We start from the raw sequence: 6532 nt of genomic DNA, 5'->3' as shown, positions 1-6532 counted from the left end.
AAGCGCTGGCTGCAGTACGGCCGCGGTTGCCCTTCTGAGCGGAAGCGCCAAATCGGTAAGAGATAACCGCGCGCCGCTGCGATTTTGACTCCTTTGTTTATATTTCATGCGAAAACTCCGAATATACAGCAGACGTCGGGCTCGGCATCGAAGCCACGATCCTCCTTGCACGCCAGGCGTGGGAGGTGGCATCTCGCCACCGCGGCGCCCCAAGTTACGCTGGGCCACGCCACTGTTGGCTCGAAGGGTCTCCGCTACAGAGAGAGACAGAGAGAGTTCTCGCAGGTATTGTTGGCCTCCCCGTCCACGCTGGTCCGACGGTTCGAGACGCGATCCCGGATTCCGTGCGCGCGGCGCTCGACGCCGATGGGTCAATCAAAGGGACGATGGCTGCGCGGCCGTGATGACTGCACGACGATGGTTTGCTGCGCCGGTTTGCGCGCTGCGCTACGAAACCCAACGTCCCGAGTTGGATTCCCGCTCCCGGCCAATGGCAGTAGCGTCTGTATCTGAACCGGTCATGGGCCTCGCCTAGGTCTACGCAGCCTGAAAAATGTGTACCTTGGTGTAAACATCAGCCATGGGGAGACAAAAGCGGCCGGGCGTGGTGTTAACCACCAATCCACCTGTTTGTGTGTCGCACCGGCCTTCATAAGCGCTCGCGAACAGCACTTGCCCCAAGTCTATGAGAGAATTTACGGGGCATTTTTGTCTTTAGTTGGGGGAATGGTGGGGAAGTGGGGAGGAGTGGGGGTGGGGGAGGCAGATCTGATAGGTGTCTTGGGTCAAGGGTCGATTACCGAGTGTGCGCTTTGAGGTCACAGCCGCATGATTGCATCCATTCGCTTGGAGTCGAAGTGGACCTCGCTCTGTGGAACTCTTGCATCCGAAGATCACTCCGCCCTCTCCACCCCACCCACCCCAAACTCCTCTTCCATAGAGCAGTGGTTCTTACCCTTTACTGCAGTCTTGCAGTAATGTTAATGAATGCATAGGGCTTGATGAAACAAAGTAATTTTTTTATTTAAAGCTTTCGTGACTGCAGGGATTCATATCCATGGTTCTTTCGGTAAAGTCACGTAGAGGGGAAATAATAAAATAATACAAATATAAAATAATAAAAATTCTCACGACGTTTCGACTGCAACACAAGTAATCATCATCAGGTGTGAAATCCACAGCAAGAAAAAGTGGCACTTTTTTGCAAATGTTCTTGCTGTGGATTTCACACCTGATGATGATTGCTTGTGTTGCAGTCGAAACGTCGTGAGAATTTTTATTGTTTTATATTTGTATTATTTTATTATTTCCCTTCTACGTGACTTTACCGAAAGAACCAAGAATATGAAACAAAGTCAGTTGTATCTACATCATGGGACCTCCTTTGCCAGTACCAAAATATGATAATAGGGGTTTCCCCTTTTATCTGGCAACAATACAAGTGTTAAGTTGTTAAAACATCAAACTGAAACCCTTTACAAGGTATCATGTCTGCATGAACCAGTGATGATGATGATGATAATTGGCGTGCAATCCCCAGTCCTCCTCTTCACCTTGTCCAAACAACACACTTGTTATTTGTTTATGCCCATTTTGCTTATATTCGCTCAATATCAGAATCAGAATTTGTATTTATACTGGGGGAATCCGATGAGCTATAAAGCTCCATTTCACAGATGTGCAGTCGGGGCGGGTAAGAATGTCCAAAGCAAAACACAATACAATACCTATTGCTTTGCGACTCGCAGATGGCAGTAAGGCGGTGGCCGCCGAGTGGTTTTTTTGCGCCCTCTAAACAAAAAAAGCCCAGCAGCCTGTATTTTGGAAAGAGGAGATGTGTTTTTTGCTGATTCCTGGTGTACGAATTGTTGAAGTTGCCTTGGGATCTCCAGTTGTTAGCGAAACGAGACGAAGGCACGTCGACACCGTACCCGGCGCAACGTGTAAACACGGCCACTCGGGAGACAAAGGCGGCCGGGCGTGGTGCTGGCCACCCCACACCCCCCTCGTGTGCCGCCACAATGCCCGCTAACAGCACTTGCCCCAACAGTCTGTGGAGCCTGTATGAGAGGGGGGCCCTATGCCTGTGCTCTGCAGTTGCCTCGTTAGCGCAGTAGGTAGCGCGTCAGTCTCATAATCTGAAGGTCGTGAGTTCGATCCTCACACGGGGCACGCGGAATAATATTTTTTTTATTTCTCTCTGTGGATTGGGCATGACGGATGCTGCTGCTGCTGACGACTGTTAGAACAAATGTTGGGTCTTAATACGTGTAGCTATTTTAGCGGACCCAAGCTTTACCCACGACACCCTGGACCAGATTTACCAACTTTTTGTTGCAACTATTACGAAAAAAAGGCCGGGATTTTCGGATTATTGAAAAACAAAAACCTGCACGTGAATGATGCCCTGCGTGTTTTTATTTATCTAATCTTGATTTAGTTTTATATATATAATTACGTTGTTGCACCGATATGTTCCTATCGCGCGGTGTTGTATAGCCCTCCCCCAAGTCCCCCTGACAGAAGAGACTTTCACCTCGGTTAGCACCGTCGAGTGCGATTAAAGACCAATATTTCACGGTTATCTTGGTGATTTTGAGATGAGGGAAACTGACTGAGAGTCTCTCGCTGAGGGGGCGAACAACCCACGGTCCCAAACGAGTCGCGACACTTCTTAAGAAATGCCTCATCAGCCATGATCCATCCACTGCTGGCTGAAGGTCACTCTTGCTGACGAGACTATCCTGTAGGTAGAAATAGAATAAATCACGACGTTTCGATCGCAACACAAGCGACCGTCATCAGGCGGAACCGATAGAGCAGGACAACTTCTGATTTGGGAGAAAGATCTGATAACGACAAGAGTTTATAAAGGGTTTTGGTGGGCTCAACCCCAGGGGTAAGTGGGCGGAGCTTGAGAAGGAAGAAAGGGGGGAGGCAAGGAGGGAGGGGGGGGGGAGTTGGGCACAGGTAATAGACGGAAGGTAGAGAGAAGCTGGGTTAGTGATGCTAATGTGAAAAAATTAGCATGTCAATGATACAGGATGCTGCAGCGTTGGCTGTGACTTTACCGAAAAAACCCTAAGAGTATCAAATCTAGAATTAGGGAGGAGGGAGCTGGGCACAGGTAATAGATGGAAGGTAGAGAGAAGCTGGGTTAGTGATGCTAATGTGAAAAAATTAGCATGTCAATGATACAGGATGCTGCAGCGTTGGCTGTGACTTTACCGAAAAAACCCTAAGAGTATCAAATCTAGAATTAGGGAGGAGGGAGCTGGGCACAGGTAATAGATGGAAGGTAGAGAGAAGCTGGGTTAGTGATGCTAATGTGAAAAAATTAGCATGTCAATGATACAGGATGCTGCAGCGTTGGCTGTGACTTTACCGAAAAAACCCTTAGAGTATCAAATCTAGAATTAGGGAGGAGGGAGTTGGGCACAGGTAATAGGTGGAAGGTAGAGAGAAGCTGGGTTAGTGATGCTAATGTGAAAAAATTAGCATGTCAATGGTACAGGCTGCTGCAGGCTACCTACGTGACTTTACCGAAAGAACCAAAGAGTATGGATTCCTGCAGTCACGAAAGCTTCAAATCAAGATTGAGACTATCCTGGTGTCCAGACTTCTCACCGTGATCAGCCATGATAAATCCACTGCTGGATGAAGGCCTCCCAACACCGCCACCCATCTCTCGCCATTCTGCGATGTTAACGTTCCAACTGACACCTGCGCACGAACTTATTTCATCGCTCCATCTCCCGAGTGGATGTTCCCCCTGGCTTTCCACTATTCCCGTCGTCAAGAGCGGCGTCTCCATCCCAAGCCCACTCCTCACTTGGTCTGGACAATGAGGCCCTTTGCCCTGCATGCGCTTTTGACATCCCCGTGTCCCTCCGTCTCGCGCTCATTCCATGCACAGGACGGTGTGTGCGATTCTCTCCCCGTGCCTCGTCATGTCCGTGTAGTTCGTCTGCACGGCCAGCACAATGTGCAGACCCTCCTCTAAGGCTATTGCGGGTAGACTGACCGGACCATACCTCGTGCGGGTCGTCGGGGGTCATTTGACCGTAACTTCACCACGCCGCTCAGTGCGGCGTTGGTGCATGTGAGTTGGTGGAGCATAGAATGCAAAGCGGATCTTGGTCCACTGTCCGTCTGCTGCCACCCCGAAACGTCGACCACACCGCCTCGCCAAGTATGGTCAAGCGAATCCCTCCTCGGAGTCCGACACGGCTACGGGAGAAGCCTTCATCCAGCAGTGGATCCGCCAACGCGTTCTTCGTCATTATTTTATTATTACTACTGCTACTGCGATTGCATAAGACCTCGCTGACAATCGCTCTTCACGGCACGGGATGTTTAAATTGAAAGCGATTAACGCGGTCCAAAGGAGGAGCGCTGCTTTGATGTGAGTTTAATCTGAGTCGTGCTTGGCAGTCGGGTGGCGTTCAACCCTTTGGCTGGCGTCAGCTCGGCTTGACACGAGACGCACTGCTTGCGATGTGCTCGCTGCCTGGTGAGCACACTCGCTTTGCAATCCAGGAGGGATTCGATCTCCCGGGCGTGGCAGTTTGAAAAAATAAATCCACGCACAGGGTGGTCGAAATATCTTGTGACCACCGTTGAATTCTCCGGATATGTAATGCGATGTAAGCAATACAACACTTGCATGTAATACCTTTATTAAATATTAGCGTTCTTGTAAATATTAACAATGTCACTGCTAAGGGTCCAGTTCGTCTGTATGAGAACCAGCATTTTCTTTGCACGGGATAATTCTACTGAATACCCGTGAGAAAAAGAACTTCACAGCTCATCGGATTCCTGCATCACAAGTAAATATGCTGATTCTGATTCGGCGCCACGTCCCAAGAGAAATGTTTGCGCAACATTGCCAGCTCCATTTGTGCAAATGTATTCAAATGAATAAGCAAAGGGATAATATCTTGACTTAAAAGCTTTCGTGACCGCAGGAATTAATATTCTTTGGGGCTTTCGGTTAAATCACGTAAATATGTTCAAAAAAATAAAAATAAACTACTACGTTTCGATCACAACACAAGCGATCGTCATCAGGAGGAATAAGTATAACCCGTAAAAACAAAGTTTTTCACTATAAATCCTTTATATGCGTGGCAGCGAACTTAATATAAAGGATTTAAAAATATATTCGCCTGTGGAGGACGCGGGGATCGATCCCGCGACCTTTGGCATGGGAAGCGAGGGCGCTACCAACTGCGCTACTCCGCCACGGCCTGTGGAGGGGTTACGCTCTGGGCTCTTACACTCTGACGTTCAGCCAAAGCCATGAATGAGTTACATTTGAATATATGTAAAATAAAAATTTTTTGCCTAAAAAGTGTAAAATTTTGGGAATTTTTTTTCACGAACATTAATTGTCTCGCACAACGAGTCTGTGTGGAAAATGTCAGCTCGATTGGATCACGGGAAGTGGGTTAAAAAACGACCGAAAGATGTGCACGGTCGTAAGCAAGCAAGCAAGCACGCAAGCAAGCAAGCGAACTTAATATAAAGGATTTAAAAAAGAGTGGAAAAGCTGCCGTTCAGCCGAGATTTAACCGCCTCTACGGGGAGGGTCTCCACTTAACTATAATATCTTTCTGTCTCAGCAGCTTCCCCACTCGTTTTTCCACCTGTTGACGGCCGCTTGTGTTGTGATCGAAACGTGATAGTTTTGTTTGGTTTATTTTATTCGTATTAATTTGAACCTATCTACGTGACTTTACCGAAAGACCTAAAGAAGAAAAAATTAACCCGTAAAAACAACGTTTTTCACTATAAATCATTTATATGCGTGGCATCGGTTTTATTTTATTATTCATTTCTGTTTTTCTTGAGTAAGAGTTTCATTTTTATCACATTGGTATTTTAAATTGAATATGAAATTTTTTTTTTTCTAAAAAGTGGAAAATTTTAGAAAAAAATTTTCACGAAAATAAATTGTCACGCACAACGAGTGTGCAAAATGTCAGCTCGATTGGATCACGGGAAGTAGGTTAAAAAACGACCGAAAGATTTGCACGGTCGTAAGCAAGCAAGCAAGCACACAAGCACGCAAGCAAGCAAGCGAACTTAATATAAAGGATTTAAAAAGGGATAATATGTTAGGGGTAAATGAATTTGAGTAACAGCTCAGCTGCTCGATCGGCAGTTGGCGTATGGTGGGGTAAAGCGTGGGTGATTGTCCACCTCTTCCAAGACATCTGGCAAGAGTGGAAGAAGAGGCCAAATAACCCTTCGGGAGAGTGGGTGGACGTCTAGAGTTCCTTGCTAGTGGACGTCTTTCCGCTGAACCAGAAATTGCAGGGCTGCGCCTTCATCATCACCTTTTATCGCATATAGGTACGTATAATTACACGTGCAGCCCTTTTTTAAAAAGTAAAATCTACTGCTGGATAAAGTCCCCACGCTGCGCAGGTAGTGTGTGCTCGTGTTAAGGTCCGCACAGATGGATTCAACAATCTCTTCACTGTGCTTTCTGACATTCCCTCCCGGTCAGCTTAACAGCACTGCC

The 6532-nt window shown here is 47.2% G+C and overlaps 1 non-coding gene across 1 annotated transcript; it reads left to right on the top strand.

The window, feature by feature from the left end:
• The first annotated feature begins 2099 nt into the window (after positions 1-2099).
• On the top strand, positions 2100-2172 carry TRNAM-CAU (transfer RNA methionine (anticodon CAU)). Its single transcript has one exon. It is a non-coding gene; the product is annotated as a tRNA-Met (tRNA).
• Positions 2173-6532: the final 4360 nt, after the last annotated feature.

This window comes from Lampetra planeri, chromosome 37 (genome assembly GCF_965212315.1).
Source record: "Lampetra planeri chromosome 37, kcLamPlan1.2.h2, whole genome shotgun sequence".
NCBI classification, from domain to species: Eukaryota; Metazoa; Chordata; class Hyperoartia; order Petromyzontiformes; family Petromyzontidae; genus Lampetra; species Lampetra planeri.
Note: the sequence above shows the minus strand (reverse complement) of the source record. Positions and strands in the feature narration are given on the sequence as shown.